This window comes from Calonectris borealis, chromosome 4 (genome assembly GCF_964195595.1).
Source record: "Calonectris borealis chromosome 4, bCalBor7.hap1.2, whole genome shotgun sequence".
NCBI lineage: Eukaryota > Metazoa > Chordata > Aves > Procellariiformes > Procellariidae > Calonectris > Calonectris borealis.
The window spans coordinates 79672363-79691788 of NC_134315.1; the positions used below are offsets into that span (position 1 = coordinate 79672363).

Sequence of the window (19426 nt, forward strand, 5' to 3'; positions counted from 1 at the left end):
CATTGTGTTGAACTGCATATGTCAACAGATCTCCTTTGCCGTAAGATACACCTAATGCTTTTAGTAGTCACCAGTCTTTGTCTTTGAAAATTATACCATTCACTTCAAAAGCTGTCAAAGAAATATGTTTACAAGAATGCAAATTCTCACTATTTGAAACATCAGATAGAGGAAAAAAACTTCATTAATAGCACTTACTTGCAACACACATAACATGAAACGAGAACAACACTGTAAGACCAAAAAAAAAAAAACCAAAACCAAAACACCCCAACCCCCCCCCCCCCCCACACCCATTCCCAGCAGTGACCACTAGCCTTAATTTTGCAGGCCATCTGCAAGTATACCAGTCAGTGGTATTGGTCTGACACGTTCTTTCTGCTTTCAGTCACTGACTCAAGAAGTCCCCAAGAGACTGAAGGGGTGTTTGATGGTTATCTCTTCTAGAAATTCTTCCAACCAATCTCTGAAGATTTTAAATCCAGTCTTTTTCTATTTTAAAGATCTCTATTGTCTCTTCTCCAGCCCTTATCCATTTAGCTGTCCCTCACATGCCAAACCACTGCTCCTGCACGTCACACTTCTCTGTATTCTTTCAAGATGGGAGAACCAGAAGTGTAGATGCTGTCCCAGATGGCTTTTGTATAAGTATACAATTTTTTCTTTAAGCTGTTCCAATAAAAACTTTCCTGATTGCATCAGAAACAAAACAACAGGTTCACAGCTCAGCATCTCTGGGCTGTTACAACTAGAAACCAACTTTAGAAATAGCTACAATAGCTCTGAGTAAAGATCTTAAAGAATACAGATTCCGAACCCATGACATGGGCCAGCATTTACAGTGAATCATCGCACAGAAACTACAGAGAAGATTTTTTGTTTCTCCATCTTCCTACATCTTTACAAAGTGCTTTGTTTAAAGATTACTATGTACTCTTTTTTGAGCCTCAAAAGATAGAAGGTATCTTTACAACGATAATTCTCACACTTGCCTTTTTATCCCAGATTAACTGCCTGTCTAAACTGTAACCTTGCCTTTCAGTTTTCTGTGTAGATGTTTGATCATTAACAGAGGTGCAAAATACCAAGTTCTGTTCCTTCCCAAAAAGCTTTCTGATTTCTTAAGTCACCAGGAAAAACTATGTAACTGAGTTACAAGGAATGGTAATATAAGCATCATTTTTAAGCCCACCCATACTTTTAGGCTTGACAAAAAAGAAGGTTCTGAATCTTTACACTTCATATATTTATTCATGAACAAATCTGTACAAACTTATCTACAAATATTTCACTCAGTCCACACATCTAAAATTCTGATCCAGTCCATCTCCCTGTTACAGCCTCAACCCATCATCATTTAACCTGGCCCCAACAAACTCCAACTTGTTTCTGCTTAAACCATAAGGACAGTTTTGAAGAACTCTTTGAATGGGTTTAATTCCCATGACTATGTCCCTCAAGTGACTAAACTGTTTTACTCTATCAAGAGGCATTAACCAAGGAAAAATGACAAAGTGTTGCTACCAAGATCTTGGAAAGCAATATAACTGAAACACATGATATGCTAATACCCTGACCCTGAAGTCCTATGGGTCTCACACCCAAACAATTCTGTCAGTAGTACATCACGCACACTGAAAAAGATTCTGCACTATCAAGTTTTGATATGAAAGTCAAGTGCATATTTTAGGTGTTTTTATTGTCAACATCCCACTGGTCCAGGATAATAACTTTTTACCCAAGTAATTTGGTATTTTAAAAAATCAACCAGTTTTATTAAACAAAAAACCAACCAAATACATCTGACTTTGCAATAATTTGTTAGGGGAAGAAAGACGAGGCTCATTTATATTCAGATTATAACATAAGTTCTCACTCTTTTGATACCGAAAATCACCCTTCCATTCTACAAGAACAGGGTAGTTAATAATAAAGGCAGTTTCCACTGCCTTGAGGGGGAAGGGGATACCGCATCATCAATCAGGCACAATACTATTCATGTGATTAAGTTTTTGCTCTTAAAATAATCCTAGTATCTTCAAAGTTAAGCAAAAGGGGATTTTTTCTGCATGTGCAAAATAAGGCATTAAGTAGAAATATGCAAAACCCACGCTTATTTTGGGAAGGGAAAAACGCATGTCAAGAGAATAAGACATATTTCCTCCGAAAAGCTTATTTTAAAATATTTGCATTGAAAAATCAAAGTAAGGGAAAAACTTAAACTTAAATTGGATGCTAAGCAGACAATTTGCATACATTTACCTACATGCCTCTGAAACGCCATCTGTATGAATACAGCAAATAACAGAGCCTCCAAATACTGTAAACTGATTAAATTTCAAACAGCTCCATACTACCTGTACTGGCATTTCCTGTTCTAAGCAGTCTTTGAAAACACTCCAGAAAAACTCGCTGATGGGCATGTGACTACCACGTTAAACATTAGCTTTACATTCTGCCTCTGACAGAGCCAACATACGCGCTCGCACCGTCCCGACACGAAAACCATGCCCATTGCAAAGGCAGCCCACCCCTCCGCTTACACAACTTACAGCGACCGCGCTAGCAGCGAGCCCCGCGACCCGTCTGTGACCCTCACCCACGCCGTCCTCAGGAGGGATTTAATCCCGGCGCCGCCCACCACAGCAGCACATCCACGCGGGCCCCCTCCGCGGTGGGCGCCGCTCCCCGGGCAGGGGCCGGTGGCGCCCCGGGCCGGCCGCTCACCGGCTCAGTGCGGCGCCGTGAGGAGACGACGGTTACCGCCCCAATCGCTGAGCGCGCGGCGGCCACCTCTCGCCGGACGGGACCCCCCCCCCCCCTCCTCCTCCTCCTCCTCCTCCTCCTCCTCCTCCTCCTCCTCCTCCTCCCCTCCCCTCCCCGGCCGCCGCCAGACGCGGCGGCAGCAGGTGAACGGCCCGCGGCGGTCCCGACGCCGCCGGCGGACCCCGTCCCCGGTCGCGCGGCCGCTGCCGCCCAGCACACCTCGCCCCGTCCCGCGGTGGGTGGAGAGGCGGACCCCGCTCCCCCTTCCCCAGCTCAGGACCACGGCTGCCTCCCCCGCCGAGACCGTTGCCTCGCCTCCCGCCCCACCGGGGGGGAACACGACCCTGCCCGACCCCCGCCGGCACCCCCGACTCACCTGCCGTCCCCCGCGGCTCCCGCACGCAGCTCCTCTCTCGCCCCCTCCCGGCGGCGACTCCGGGCGCAGCCCCGCCCTCACAGCAACTTTTGCTTCCCCCCCGCGCCGCGCCGCGCCGCGCCCGCTCCTCTCTCCTAGTCTCGCGCTCCGGGGCGGCGCGAGCGCGGGCGCGCGCCGGCCAGTCCGGGTCGGGAGGCGGGGGCGACCTCGCGCCCGCGCTCCTCCTTCCCTCTTCCCCCGCCCTCTTTCTCCCGCTCGGCGGCGCGCATGCGCAGTGAGGCGGCGGCGGCGGCGGCGGCGGGAAGGGGGGGCGCGCGCCTGCCTGGCGGTAGCCCGGATCCTCCTGAGCGTAGCCGGCGCCAGGAAGAGGGAGGGGGCGCTGAGGGAGGACAGCCGGAGGGGGGAGAAGCGCTCGGAGGCGATTGGAGGGGCCGGGCCAATCACAGAGCCGCCGCCTCCCGCTCTGGCCAGAGAGAGCCCGGTAGGTGGGTACGGCCGCTAGGACTGCGCATGCGCAATGGGTGCGCGGGAGGGCTCCGGCTTATCACAGTCCCGCGCTCGAGGGTCTGAGGGTGTTCCTGCGCCTCAGGTGGCGCGTCGGGTGGGGCTGGGGTCCCTGCAGCCTGCCGAAGGCAGAGGGCTGGGGGAGCCGTGGCAAGGTAAGGGGCTGCCGCAAACACCCCCCTTTTCCCTCCGCGTTTCATCACTGGTTGAGGGTGAGGTTGTCCCAAATGTGAAAGCCGCTGTGGCTGCACCTCAGGTAACTGGGAGCTGCTCTCAAAGTCATCTGGTCGCCTGTGTTGGGACTATTCCAAACCACTGGGTTTTCGAGTTAATAACCCGTTAAAATGACCGAGGCAGCGGTTGTTTTTCCAGCAATTGTTTTCCAGGATATCTGTCTACGCACATTGGCTTTACTTAAGATGCCCATGAAATGGCACAGGCATGCGGGTGGCTGATGGAGCCCAGGGCAGCTCTTAAGCCAAACCCCAAACAAGTGTACATACATCTCAAAGTTGTATTGCTTTTGAGTTCCGTGTTGCCCAGAAGGATCCTATGTTATATATCACCTGCTGGAGGGTCATTGTCCCGAAGTTGTGTTCCTTATGATTTTTATCTGGTCTATTATTTTGGGGAGGGAGGGGTGTTTCCTTTTGTTATTTGCAAAAGGAATTATGTGTTGATGAATACTCATATTTCTAGTTGCTCAAGTAACTTCTATATTTCACTATTATTATCATCTTCCTGGATAAACATGTAGATTTCATTAACACATTTCATTTCAAGATTAGTAATGATATTTTAAGTGTTACCACACCCAACATCAGTCCTTAGCGCATGCTGCTGAATACAACTTTTTGTATTCTTTCTCTTCCAGTTGCCTTCTTCGTGGTCTTTCAGGATTGCAAAAGTGCTTACGTGTATAAAAGCACGTTCACTTTTCCAATAGCAATAGTAAATTAAATAATTTCCCAGTAAAGTTCCCTTCCTGCCTCTTGTTTAGGTCATCCAGATTGCAGTAATGGTTCACTCCAGAACTTACTATGTGGAACACAAGGCACTGCATAAAATTAGTTCGCTGCCTGACTTAAATACTACACTTCTATTGTTCTTGTATCCTTTTTCATTAAAAAAATCAATACATTTTGATCAGATTATTTTTGGTAGTGTTTCTTCCATTATATTGCTAGTGTAGGAAGCCCACTGGCAAAGGCAATTCTCTCAGTTTCAGCCTCCAAGATTTTTCATCAAGTGGCCAACTTTTTACTTCAAAAAACGCCCAAAATTATTTGGGGAGATTTTAATTAAATTTTTCAGGCTTTTGTTATACATATATATATATTTGGCCACACTTTTCAGTGATTTGGATAGTCATCTTATATTCACAAGTTGTAGTTACTTAATACAGGATTTGTATAAAGTTTTTTTCTTGAGACTTTCAGACGTTATGGCCAGTAATTGACATGAATATACTTTTTAATTTTTTAACAGATACCGTATTTGTTTGCCTGTCGTTTTCTGAAGTTTCCTAGATTTTGTGATTTTTGAAGGAAATTGAATATTTGATTCTCTCATTCTAGTTCTCACTAGAAATTTTACGATAAAAACATGTTAAAAGTCAGTATGTTAACATTACCATTAAAAATCCAGTTTTGTGTTAGTGCATCTTGTTATTATATATTTATAAAAAACATTCTGCTTATCATTTTGGTTAGTATCAGTTTAGTCCTTGATCTCTGTATTACTTCTTTGCAAAGCCAGTCAGGCAAAGGCATCTGTGAATCCCAAAGTAGGATTATGACCTCATTCTGATGATGACCTCGTTTTGATATTTTTGCTTCTCCATGGACTCTGCTTTCTTGTTTGCCTCTGCCCTTTCTTCAGCACAGATTTGTTTTTCACTGCTAATCTTTTAGAAGTCCCTTAGGATTTATATTGGTTTCTTCTATTCCTTTTTTCTCAGAGTAAGTGTAGTCTGTGAGCTTTAATTATGGTATATTTTAAGATTTTCTACCAGTGAATCTTAATAGGCTTCCACACAGTTCAGACAGAGAATGACACAGGTGTGGCACAGGAAGCCCTAAATGAGCTAAAAGAAGAATTTTAAAATTAGAATAAATGGTGCAAGTACAAAACAATGCTACAAGGGCAAATGATTTCCTGTTGCAGTTATTGTCAGTACAGGATATGTGCTATGCATGATGCGAGGGTGCAGAAGAATGTTTATGTGGTTTTAGTACTGATGTTTATGTAAAGTTTGGTAGTATTAGTAGCACAGATTGTTAAACTGGAGAGTTCACTAGAGTTGAAAAGGGGTTAAACTTGAAGTAGAGAGATCCAGAGTAAAGTAAAATAGGCTTTTACAATTCTACTCAGTAATCCAACCATTCAGCTTGGCTCCCAGCTAACAGGCCAATATTAAGATTTTCAAAAGGAAGAAAGAACAATGTGGCAGTCGTTGATGGGGGGAGGTCGGGGTGTGACATGAAACACAGAGCTGGAAGAGAATGGAGGCAGACCATATCCAGATCCTTCAGCATATCCGGCGGGTTGGGTTTTTGCACGTGTCCAATCCCGGTTAAAACACATTTATGGAAAGTTACGTACCAAAAGAAAAATCTTAACGTAGTTAGGAGACATGGAAAGGTTTAAAAATACCTGCATGAAATATTTTTTCTCAAAGCTGCTGGCATCATACATAATTTTCATTGATGAATGAGCTGCAAATCTGTGTTTCGCAACTGCACACAAAAGGGTTTATTTTTGTGTTAGAACTTCTCTGTTCCAGTGTCATTTATACTGTTGTTGCCACTGGCTGATCTGTAAATAAGTTCTGATTTCTTCCTCTGAAATAAATTTTATTGTATCATGTGTTTTGTATACACAGTGTTTCTATGAACATTTTCATACCTATAGCTGTACTGGAACACCCGTTCCCTATTTTCTTTCGTATTTCTTCTTAATGCTTGGAACATGTTTACAACAACCTTTTCAAACAGTTACTATCCTCTTCATGTTCAAATGATTCATAAAGAAATGATGTCTGCTTCAAATCTGCTCAGATTGGAGCAGATTAAAAGACTACATTTTGTGTTTTTTAAAAAATTAGTTAAGTAATGTTTTATTGAGTAGCTAATTGATTTTGTCATTGTTAGTCTTGCTCTTCTGCACTGATCTTTCTTCCTCATAAGCTGATAATTGTGTGAAATCAACTTCATGTACTTAACAGGAACTGTGTCTGTACTTACTGGGGGATTTTGGAAAAAATAAATTAGCAAATTATGTGTAGGGTCTGAGGCAGAAAATTCCACAATGCAGAATTTAAGGTGTGGTTTATTAGTTAAATCTTTCTTTAAAGTATTTTTACTGAATGTAATTCAGCACTAGACATTATACTGCCTCTGTTAAGGTCCAGTCTCTTTTTACCAGCCTATCATAAAGAATGTTAGTGATCAGGTACCATTTATCATTGACTTTAAGAACTTGTGGGACATTCCCATTATAATTGAAAACTATGTTTAATTCCAGTGGCTGGGAACTGCCATTGTGTTTTTGTGAAGTAATTATTGAGCTCTTAAGAGAGTGTCTGAGGCTGTGCTACTCTGCTCAATAGACAAAGAATGAAGAAAATAATTTTTCTAGAAGAACCTGCAATTTGAAAGGTGTCAGGGAAACTGGGCCCTATTCTGCATAGGCAGTAGCAGGATGAAGTTTGATTGAGTAAGATAAGGGTTACTTAAGATGCTGTATTGCTAAACCACTGAAGAATACGTGATTTTCCATGTTAAGCCTTTGGGGTATCGTCATATCATATATGTAAACTTTTCTGCCCAGAGAGGAGGGAAAAAATCTTTCAAATTCCAAGACACTCTTGTAGTTATTTGTCTTCAGGAGCAGTGGTTTTTCACTAAGCGGTTAGCTCAGTGCTTTTCGTAATACTGCAAGAGTTACCCATAATAAGGATAGGAAGGAGAGCCACAAAGGAGTAAAAGAACCAGAGGAAAAGTAAATAGCATTTTTATTATTTGCAACATAGAATAATAATTGTATGCATTTGCTAGGAGAGCTGAAAGGAAGCCCTAACAACATTTTAGTCCAAGTTCTCTAGGTTGCATGCTCAGCTGTATTATCACAAAAAGATCCAAAACAAGAGCAGAACAAGTGAAAAATACCTCTTCAGCTTGCAGTAAGCTAAGTGAGGACACATTATTTCATGGGTAACTTTACCTAACTATATTCCAGTCCTCGAGTCTCCCCTACCATGAGTACCCATACCCACAACCTTTCCTTTTAAACATACTCTAGCAAAGTTTTCCTTATGTAGCCTGTCGCAAGCAGTCACATGAAGCTTAGTCATCTGATTGCTCTCATTCCCACATCCTGTATAGAGTCTAAAATTTATACGCACAACCGCATCCATTTTCTTCTTTGTAACAGGCTAGTGGAGCATTTCTTTAAAGACTCATTCAGGCAGATGTGTTCAGTCAGCTAGTTTCCCACTCCTTTTTTCATCCTATCTGGAGCACTATGTTTAAAACTTATTTTGCTCTTCATAGCCTTTCTGGCTATGCTTCTGCTTTTGGTCATGCTGCAGGCCTGCTCCATGCATACTGGGCCTATGAGAAAGGGCTAAGCGAGAGCAAAACATAGAGGGTTGAGAACAGAATGAGGAGAAATACAGTTCAGGAGGAGGATATGGAAGAGCGATGACAAAAGTAAAGGTGAAAAATAAGAATGAAGTAATGAAACAAGGCTTAGTATCAGCACTAAGAAGAGGGGAAGGAAGGAAAAAGAAACTGAGAATATAAGAAAACATGAATGAAAGAAGGAGAAAATTGATGCTGTCTGAAAAAGCATCACTTTTTTTTTATCTTAAAAGCTCTAAGTTAAGCTTCAGAAGCAATGGGAGTGTTAAGAATGGGAGCGTTGGTTTATTTTAGCTAGGTTAAAAAAAAAAGTAATACAGAACACAGGAGACTGCAAGAGTTTAAATAAAGGGGCATTACAGACTTACAGGGGGGAGCCTACTGAATGCTGTTTATGGGTTGAGATTCTAAACTTCCTATCATTTCTGTTCAAGTTTCTTCCCCTTCCTCCTCCTCTCAATTAGCTGTAAACACAGTTTCATAGAGCATAACCACTATTTTTAAGTGTTCTTCTTTTAGGTACAGGAATAAACACAATATATTTTGCTCTTACTTATTCATTTTACGTTATCCTGACGATAAATTTTTTCCCAATAGTTTTTCAAGTGCTAAAATGTTCAATGGTGTGGCAAAAGCAATTTCATTGAAGTAATCTAGAATTTCACCCTGAGAAGAAGAAACATTGGTTTTCATTCTTCTCCAGACTTTTTGATGATAACGGGCGTGGAACAAGATCTGTGTGTGCATGATTGTGTTCATTCTTCAGGAACGAGGGAAAGGGTGGGGGTTGCGTAAATCTTGCAAATGACTATTTTTCCTCTTGGATAATCCAGTTTCCAGTCCAATAATCTACTTCTGTGGAACAACAATGTAACTGAAATCCTCTCCTGTTTTTAGGCTGTTCTGTTTTTAAAGTTAGTTCCTGGAACAGTAGAAGTATGAGAAAATTCTACGCATGCTGTATATATCAGGCATTTTTTTGAAACTGTGCCCTTATCTGGGTGCTCTTGAAAACATGGTTTTAATGATGATCTTTGTGTTGCATCAGTCTTGCACAATCCTTTCAAATTTGCAGGTCTCGTTTATTGCTTTGTCTTAGGATATAAGTCAGTAAAGAATGCATGTCTGCAACAGAATAAGAAAAGAATGACAGAGAGGTTCCCTTAAAAAGCTCATTCCTTGGATTCACATAGACAATTTCTGTGGCTAAATTGAGCTTTTTGGGTGAAATCCAACATGAAGTAAAACTAAGACAAAAGAGCAATATTCAATGAATATAAAATTAGGAGTAATACAGAGGTTAACATTACATAATAAATACTCTGTCTCATTAAAAGTTGAAAATACATTAAATACATCAGATAATAGAATGCAAAAATGTCAGCAAGTATTTAAAAAACTGATTTTGTCCTGTGTGAGAAACTGAACATTATTTGATTTAAAATATATGAGTTGAATCCACACCTCAGTCTATACCTAAGCAAAATTTAACAGGATTGTGTTATAAAATAGGCTGATTAAAAAAAAAAAAAAAGGCAGTTGATTTGTTAAGTGTTCTCAGTGCTCATTGCATTTCAGGATTTAGCTCATCCTTTTTTTTTTTTTTTTTTTAATCCTTTCTGAAGTTTTCAGGGTTCCCAGAATATAGACAATAGTGTAATATAAAAACGTTTAGCCCCCCTTCTATGCACAGAAGCAGCTGGTTTTCAATTGCAAACTAGTAAGTTACTTTGCACGTGTAAATTTAGTATGTATGACTTTAGCCTGTACAAAATTTAAATCCCAGTAATCAGAGAACATGATGACTTTGTAGATATTACCGCGCTGAGACATCCATACTTTTTTCTATTTCCAGAACTAGCTAGTTCAAATGCTTCTGCACTATGTTCTATTTAAATTGTAGAGAAATTTATTGGAATGGGTTTGTTTTAAGTTGTCAGATAAATTTAAAGCCAGATCAATTCTAACCTTTAGTAGAAACTTTTCTTTTAGTCCCCAGTTATTGATTCTGTTGTAAAAGCATGTCACTAGTATTTTTCTAGACAAGCAAAGGAGGAGTAGGAACCACTTGCTTCTGGAGTCAAGAGTGAAAATTTTCTTGGCAAGGCTCAAAGGTGAAATGAACATCTTAACCGACTAGTTTTCTATAACATGGATAGGACGTGGACACTAAGGCAGATTAGCTTTTTGTGGAAGACAAGTACTTTTTAGCTTCTCCTCGTACAGATTTAAAAAAAAAACCAAACAAATTCTGGAGGAGGTAAAAAAAAAAAGGACATGGAAGTAAATAGAATAAAACATTTTTTTTCGGTAGACAGATCACGCCAGGCTTGCCTGCTTTCTTTCCGTGATATAGTAACTGCTTTTCTAGAGAAACGAAATTTTTAAACTGAAGAAGAGGGGAATTAGGAAATTGAGTGTCAAACGGGCAAAGAAATACTTCAGAGGAAAAGGTGGCAATACGTTATGCTGAATGGCAGAGGGAAGTTGTTAGAGCTCTGTCCAAAAATTTATATTGAAACTGGTGTTGTTTAATATTTTCATTAGTGATCTTGGCACAAAAACTGGAACTTGCTAATGAAATTTGTTGACATCACAAAGTTGGGAAACAGTCCCTGTAGGGTGGTGTCGTACCAGAATAATTGGATGACCTTGAGAAGTAGAGAAATAAAATGGAGTAAAATAGAATAATATGAAGTACAAGTCATGTGCTTAGGGACTAATAGGAAAGTCTCTCTGACACAAGCTCAGAGCTTGTCGGATGGAAGATGAGAGAATTTGAAAGAACTGGATGTATAAGCCAAAGAAAGGGTGGCTGTGAGTCACTGATTTGTTGTTACTGTGGAAAATGTAAATTAAGTCTTAAGTAAATTCAGCCCCATATTTGTTGTACAGATTAGGAAGTACTAATGCCACATGTGGTACATATGGCTGGTGAAACTTTATCTCTAAAACTGAGAACAGATCTGGAAATCCACATGCAAGAAATTGGGCTTAGAAGAGTTGTAAAAACAAATTTAAAAATCCCTACTAAAAGAGAGGAGTGGACAAGAGACTAAAAGAACTTGGATTGTTTAATTTAGACAAGTGAAGCGTAGAAGACCTTACAGTCTTTGAATATACTAGTTGAAGCAAATGTGACAGGAAAGGAAGCTTGTTTTAATTAAAAAAAAAAAGTTTTGTTAAGAAATTGCTCTAAGCTGGGTATGAATGAATTTAGAAATTGGAAATTAGTGGAAGTTTTTTAATTGTCCAAGCCTCTAAACATTGCTAAGAGAAGTTGTGATCATTGTATGATACAATGATCCATAATGTGCAAGAGACACATTATAGAATGGAGCTTGTTTTGTCCTGTGCTTCATTAAGCTGTAGTTAGAGCACACTCAGGTCTGAACTGTCTCATATATGCTAGCTCAAAGCAACCATAGGTTAAACCAGACTGATACAGGTGGTAAAGAGAATTGTTAGATATCTCCACTGTGCTGCAGGTGACAGACATGAGTGCTGTGCTGAACAGTGTGTGCTGTTAGTGGTTTTTCTTGCCTCTTGGAAGAGAAGGACAGCAGGGTTGGGGCAAATGCCTCCTGTCTTCATCTCATGGAACTGTAGTTGCAGGTCTGCTTTACCGCTTCCTTCCCACCGATGCTTCTGATTTCCACATTTTCCATTCTCTGTGCCTATTTTATAAGCCATATCTGACTGATTGATAAAGTAATGTCATTAAATATATGAAGACTTTTTTGTTTTTATTTTGAACTGTGGGTAGTATCACTTTCTTTTCAGCAATGATACATTAATGAAATGTATTTGTACCACTGCAAAACCCTGCTAGAAAATGAGCACATTCCATTTTAATTCAGTAATGCTTGCTGTAACTGGTCAGCTTGTTCTTCTCCTTCCTATTTGAACAGCATGTTCTTATTTTTTTCCTTGCCAGCAAAAAGTCAAAATGTTCTCATTAAGAACTTAAGGAATGACATATTGCTAGAATTCAGCTGCCAGAATTAAGCCTTACTTGGCTTCTTGACGTACAGTAGGCCAGCCTAGGAAGAGCCTCTCATGTCTCAAATGTTTGTTTATAATCACTTGCAGTTATCTTGCATAGTCATCTTTCAGTAATCTTGAGTGTAACGACTACAGTAACTACTGTTTAAAGTTAATATTTTGCCTACCTTGAGTAACTTGGCTCTACAGAGAAACTACAAAGGAAAAGGAAGTAGAGTGATACTCCCTAGGCTGCTGCATGGCTGCTAGCCTTCCCACCATAGGAATTCTTAACTTGCTGCTCTATATGCCACCCAAGATCTCCTCATTCCCTACACTGCCCTTTTAAATCCTTCTCCATTCTTTTCCTGCTCCTACGTCAGAGAAACTGAAGGTATTTTCTTGCAGAAGGGTCCTGTCATGTTATGAGAAGATTTGAAGCTTTCTTTTCTTTTTTTTTTTTTTTTGGAAGATGACTGTCCAGATGTCCTTCAGAACTCCAGAGAAATCCAGTTCTAAGTTATACCTTCCATGCAAAGCAGCCTGAGGGCATTCCTGCGTTAATGAGTACAGCCAGCTCTGAACTGGCAAAGTTCAGGCTGTTCTTTGTACAAGCTCCATCGAATATTTTAATCTCCATTTGCTTTTGAAAGAATAGTTGGCTCACAATATTCAGGCTTATTTTTACTCTTACAGTGATTTATACATCCTCTGCCTCTTGAAAGTGTTATTTAACTTTGTCTCACAATGTCTCTGTGAAGTAGGGAGGTATTGCAAATGCTGGGCCATGTGTTTTGGATGAATAGTTTGTTCACAGGAAATGCAATTTCCACCTGAAAACAAAATATTTGTGAATTCATCTTGAATTTAGTTCATAGTTTTGGCCAAAAATAACTGCAAGAAAGAAGTTATTTGGACTTTTTAAAAACTAAAGTTACATCTTTCTATTTAAAAACATCAGATACTAATTAGTTGATACTTTCATCAGTTAAAATCTACCCACTGTAGAATGAAATCTGTTATTTCAAGTAAAATGAAAGCAGCATGTTATTCTACTAGTAATGGTTCTTGTATTCATTATGCACCATAACCTGGAATATTGTGTATTATGTATAATATGTAAACCTATTTTTTACTTTCTTTCTTTCTTTTTTACCATGAAATTTCTTGTTTTAAATTAAAAAAAAAAAAACTAAAGCCCAAAAAACTTGCATAGCCTGAATTAGTATTTCTATGTTATTAATAGGAAAACTGAGGAACAAATTTTACATGTTGTGTCCAAAACCAGTCTGTGATGGACCCAGGTACAAAGCTTGGATTTTTCAGACCTTTTTTCCCCCAGACTCTTCTTGTGCTCTAATCAGTAAAGTGAAACTTTTCTTTCTCTTTTATCTGTTTTCCTTAAACTTTGTATAATAATCATAACTTACTGAAAGATTCCTTTGATATACTGTGAGCTGATGCGTACTTAACATGTGGAACATGGTGAGTGTGGACGCGGCAGGGTGAGGTCTCACTGCATAGGATCAGGAGTCATGCCAAAGGCATAGCTGAGGTCAGGCTTTTGTGTTCCCTGCAGCGCCCATACTCTGTGTGGGAGGTTTTAAGTTAGCCCTGGCTCTCTCTGGTTCTAACTTACATTTTAAGTGTTCTCATTCACATGTGGAAATTGGCTTCCCTCTAACTGCTCCCATAATGGGTATTTTAATGTAAACTAATAAACAGCTGTACTAACAGCACTTGCTAGAATTGTCATGGTACTTTAATACGATTTTCAGAAGACAGCCAGAAAGTGGTTCATAGGATTGCCAGATCCTTCTAATCGATTATCTTTGACAGTGCCCAGTAGAAGATATTTATAGAAGGAAATCAGCTAAATGTGGGGTGATCTCTCTCACTCTTCCTCTATTTTTCAGTGATAAGCCCCAGATTCAGATCACATAATGGCCGTTATCCATAATAGGCATAGTTACCACGATGAATTTGTTTAATTCTGTTTTGAAGTTATTAATAGTTTTTGACCCACAACATCCTATAGCACCAGGTTCCACAACCGTTTCTTGAAAAAGTATTTATTCTGTTAATTTTAAAGTTAGTTCCTTATAATTTTATTGAGAGTCAGTTTGTTCCTGTGTTATTGTTCCCTCTTCATCTTCTCCATACCATTCGTGGAGACCTCTGTCATAACTTCCTTTATTTGTGCTTAGATGGTCTAATTACTGTTCCCTTGCAGAGAACTTTTCTTTGTCTTTTTGTTTTCTGAGTCTCCTCTATTCTGCTCTTAAACCATGCTAACTTTTTGGAGGGAAGGGTTAGAGCTCTGTAGTAGTTTTTACTTACTCTGAACACTTAGCCTGCAGGCTGTTTACAATAAGGTATTATTTCTTCGAGTGGCTTTTACCTTTTCAGTTGCTTTTAAATTTCCTTTTAATAAGAGTATCATGTCTTAACCTATATCAATATGCCGACCGCATTTTATAACTATTTTTATCATCTGTATTCTTGCACACCCAATTACATAACAGCTCTGTGGCAAACATTATTTATAAATAATTTAGAGCACTCTATTTGGTTTTGAACAGTGTGTAGCCTCTGGGAATAATGAAGGAGCCAGCACTATGTGACTTGTCAGCCCTACGTGGATCTTTTGGTATTTTTGTCTACACTGCTAATAATTTATGGACCCCACATTGAGAAATTCAGATCTAACATACATGGGATTTTATGCTCCAGTCTTACTGTATTTCAAGAAGTATATTTTATCCTGATGTCTTAGGTACGGTCAAGAATATTTTGTGCTGGTTAGTAAGACCATCTAAGAATGGAAGCAGAGTGCAGGTTATTCACGGCTGGTCTGAAAATAATTTTAAAAATATCTTAGTAGATATTTGTTCATTTTTCCCTACAGTTCTATGCAGTTTCCCAGAGTATTTCTGAGGCATTATTAGGGTTGTTTGCACTTCCATCATATGTACAATGCAAAATGAACTGCATACGTAGTTAGACCCAGCTCTATTATCCAAAACATCCATTCTTATGCTGAACACATAGTAGCTTTGGTAGTGGCGTACATTTCAATTACAAATACACATTTGAGTTGCAATAAATGCCATGAATGGTGAAATTCTGTCTGCACAGAGGTCAGTGCCAAAACCCTTGTTTGATTTCGCTGGGATCAGAATTCCATCTCCAATGTGTTTTTCCTGCTTCTGGTTGAGACAATGCGTATTAAATTAATTAAAACACAGAGATACTTTGAGACAATAGAAATAATAATTTATTTCCACAATTGTCAGTTGTATGGATTATGCAGGAAGGAAAGCAGCCCAGACATGCTGACATATTTAAGACATCTAAGAAGTGAGTATGCAGTTTAAAGATATACATCCAAAGTACAAGATTAGGTATAAACAAAATGTTTCTGGATAGTGATAAAGTAACAACAAGAATTGTTCTTTTCCTGGTACTGATACGTAATCTCTATTACACAACAACCAGAAAACAAATGAGCTGCAGTTTCTTTGCTGAAATTGGGAGAGAGACCATATGGGGTTTTTATTACCTTATTTGTGCAAACATACCTTATACCTGACATAAGCAAATAGCACATCATCAGAAATCAACGTCAGAGAGACTGTGGCCTGCTGTATTCAAGGACGAATTTCAGATCATCTACTCTATGTAGTACTTCTGAAATTATTTCGGTGCTGCCAGTGAAGGACTTACATATTAGGGTAGTTTGGCCTATTAGCTTAGCTAAGTAAAGTGAAATATGAATATATAATTTTTAGGAGTCTGACCAAAGTATGTGAAATAGGAACATCATAAGTGACACCAGTAAGCATAGTTTCAGGCTGTAACTGTATAGGGTTAAAATACGAACTCCTCCTGATGACTATTATTGCTGATACCAATTTATTATCAACAGTGCAGACAGTACAGGCCATGAACCCTGGCTTTTCATGTCAGAAGAGGTTTACGGTGCATGTGTTTTTAAGAAAACACCTTATTTTCATGGAGCTACTCAAAAGTGTACATCTCTCATTTCTTTTTTACATGCTGTAATCACAGAGTATTTTGTATAGATTGGGAAATAGCAGATCTATTTCCCCAATTCACCACATTTTTAGTGAAAACATTTAAACAAATTTTGAAGTTCCCTTTATACTGCTGCAGTGGGTACCTTAATGTAAGTAAAAATGAGGCCAAAAAAAGTTTGGGAACAAAGACTTCTAGACATTTTAAACTATATATTTACTCCCACCACATGTCTGCCTTTTCGTCATACCCTTCAGTCCCTTTCTCTTTTGGAAGCAAATATGAATGTCCCGTGATAAAGTGTACTTGATGTTATAAGCACATTTTCTATAATATTTGTATACCTCTGATTGTTTATGTTTGTGTAAAGCTGTTGCTCATGTGTTTTTCCATTTAATCTATCCTTACAGCTAAAAGAAGCTTTTAGAAGCACCACTGAAAATTTAAAAAAATGTATTTGTTGATCTTTCCAAACCTATAACTAAAGAAACCTTTGTTCTCTCACTTCAGAGCCATCTCTTTGTCTACAAAAATTAATACAAATCTTGATCTCTGAAGTTCTTCGTCATTAGTTACCCAGAGCTAGTCTTTCCTCTAGTTATAGGATACATTTCAAGTGCCATATAAATCTTTCACAAAATAAATGCAGGTGCTAAAACCCATTGAAGTTAATAGAGAATCTCTGAATTCCCAACCTTAACAAGAGATCTTCCTGTGTGGCAAAGGAGTTGTTTTTTGGCAGAGAGGTTTGTTTATTGCAGTGAGACTTACACAATAAGGCTACATCTAGGCTGATGCAGCCAGAGAACATTCCTGGACACTGGCACTCAATACTCTGTGCTGTTGAATACTTAGCACATTGCGCAGTCCTAGCTTCTGCTAATTAACGCTTTCCCAAACAGTTCCCAAGCATGGTTCAAGAGTTTAGCGTGGTCAAGGGCCTGTTCCCAATAGGCAGTTTGGCAAAAGCCACCCAATATGGGAAGATTAAATAGCGTGGCTGCAGACTCTGCTCTGACAGCTGGCCTCAGTTTTAGAAAGAGTTATCTGGGCACATCTGATTTACTAGCGTGTATGTAGCTCTATGGTAGTAGAGCTAGGAAAGCAGGAGGCACAGAGTTGTTACTCTTCTGCTGCAGTTGATAACTGTAGCTGAGTGTTGAATTAGAGCTACCGATTTTGCTGTGACACAGCTCATTTCAGAAGCCTCAGACAGAATTTGAGGAATTAAGGACTGTCGGTAATTTCCAGCCACATCTAATGCTGCTATTTGGATCATCAACTGAACACATGCACAGCAGGCTCAGTACTTCTCAAACATCTTAAGCTTCCTGAGCCCATTCTGCACCAGGGAATCCATAGATGTATAGGAAACTAAAGTTACCATTATGTGTGTTGTGTAAGAAGCAAGGTGGCATGCTCTGCAGGTATAGGTTATTTTTACAGAGTATATGATAAAAATGATGAGTCCTCACTGTGTATAGGCACAATGGTGTGTGTGCACCAATTTGCTCATATTTCTGTTCAAATAGGCTTATGAATGCTTATGCTGGCTCATAAAAACCAAATTCCTCCAGAACTTGTTTGCATTGCTCCTCACTACAGCTAAAGAATTGAAGAATTCATATTTTTGTCATTGTCCATATAATTGTTGTACAATGTGCACAGTTAAGGTCCCCAAACTAATCCCTTGCTAGGAAAGTGTTCTTGGTCAATGAGGTTGGGTTGGTTTTTTTTTTTTGTTTTTTTTTTTTTTTTCCATAAAATTGTTCAGGGCCTGTACATTTGTTTGTGCAGTTTGTGTGACAAAGTAAATTAAAGAAAATAGATGACAGAATTTCCTTTGCCAACTACTTGCCTTGAAACCAGATTTGAAACGTGGAAACCATTTTTGCAGACACAAATTTCAGCCGCAAAAATACAGGAAAAACTTTTTGTTGATCTTTCCACTTTAAATTTCATTCTACCATTCTTTTCTTCAGATATTGAGATTCTTTCTGAAATACTCACTTTTGTAGCTCAAAAACCAAAACCGTTAATAAGGAAAATGTCTGGAAAAACATAATTTTATTTGCTTACCATCATCATCTTCTGTGGGTTTCATTTTGAGATAAAATTTGATTAACTGTAGAGCTTGCAAAATTTTATGAATACTCTGATTTAAAGAAAAAATGAGTACCATCTGAGATACCCAGAAACCTCTTGGATGTTGCATGCATGCTTAGAGACCATAACGCCCTGGAGAAGCATTTAGGGTATATGAAAGGAGAGTGGCCTATTGGTTGAAGCGAAGTTTCCTGTTTCAAAACACATACAAACTAAACTGTGTATTGGATATCCAACCTGCAGATGTTGGATACTTCTCAAACACGAAGTATTTGAGAAGTAGAAACAAGCAATTATTAAACTGATGCTTGCCTCTTGCTAGAATGTAGTTGTAACCTGAAAAATGACACTGAAAACCAGCACCCTCATACTGATTTTTGCCTGCCCCCTGTGTGGTTACAGATGCTTAATAAGAGTCTGATACTTTTATTTCTAAAATCTCAGAGCTTGCCAGCATAGCAAGAGCAAGAAAACTCGCATGCTTTTAAGTGCCAGTATATACTATGGCTGTAGGGGAAAAGGGGTATGAAATTTCTTTCTAGTTACAAAAACATTTGTGGTAACATAGCTCAGTGATACTAATTTGGTATGTTTGAAATAACCAGCCATTGGTGGGCTTTTTAGTTGTGATTAACACAAACATTCTAGACTTATCCAGGAAATACCACTGTACTTTTTCATACCACTGTGTAATCTTTGTCATTGCCAAATTTACTGCATTTTCTGTAAACAAATCCAGGTGACGTGGATATTGATGTCTATAATTAAAGCTAAAAGTCATAAAGTAGGAAAATGGCCTAAACTTGCTGTCACTGAAGTAATGACAAAATTCTTAACATTGGCTGAAAGCAGGGTTGGGAAAAGGTTGATTTGTCAGAGCTTATCTTGAGTGGGCAGTACTCGGAGTGCACTGAGTGCACTGTTTATTGCTCAGCTGTTTTACTGTAATCAGCATACCTATCAAATCAAATCCCTTGATAGTAGTGTCACTTTTTTTTCTTAATACACT

General features: G+C 39.3%; 1 protein-coding gene and 1 long non-coding RNA gene across 3 annotated transcripts in view; one reads left to right on the forward strand and one right to left on the reverse strand.

The window, feature by feature from the left end:
* Window positions 1-3292, reverse strand: part of USP53 (ubiquitin specific peptidase 53) — a 39021-nt gene extending 35729 nt beyond the window's left edge. Inside the window, exon 1 of one of the 2 annotated variants that reach the window (XM_075150260.1) lies at window positions 3143-3292. The gene's annotated coding sequence lies outside the window, so the exon portion shown is untranslated. The remainder of the gene's footprint in view (window positions 1-3142) is intronic. The other variant, XM_075150259.1, reaches the window with a different exon arrangement.
* Window positions 3293-3528: 236 nt separating this feature from the next.
* LOC142082259 (uncharacterized) overlaps window positions 3529-19426 on the forward strand; it is a 150618-nt gene continuing 134720 nt past the window's right edge. The window contains exon 1 of the long non-coding RNA XR_012673632.1: window positions 3529-3623. This is a non-coding gene — a long non-coding RNA (uncharacterized LOC142082259). The remainder of the gene's footprint in view (window positions 3624-19426) is intronic.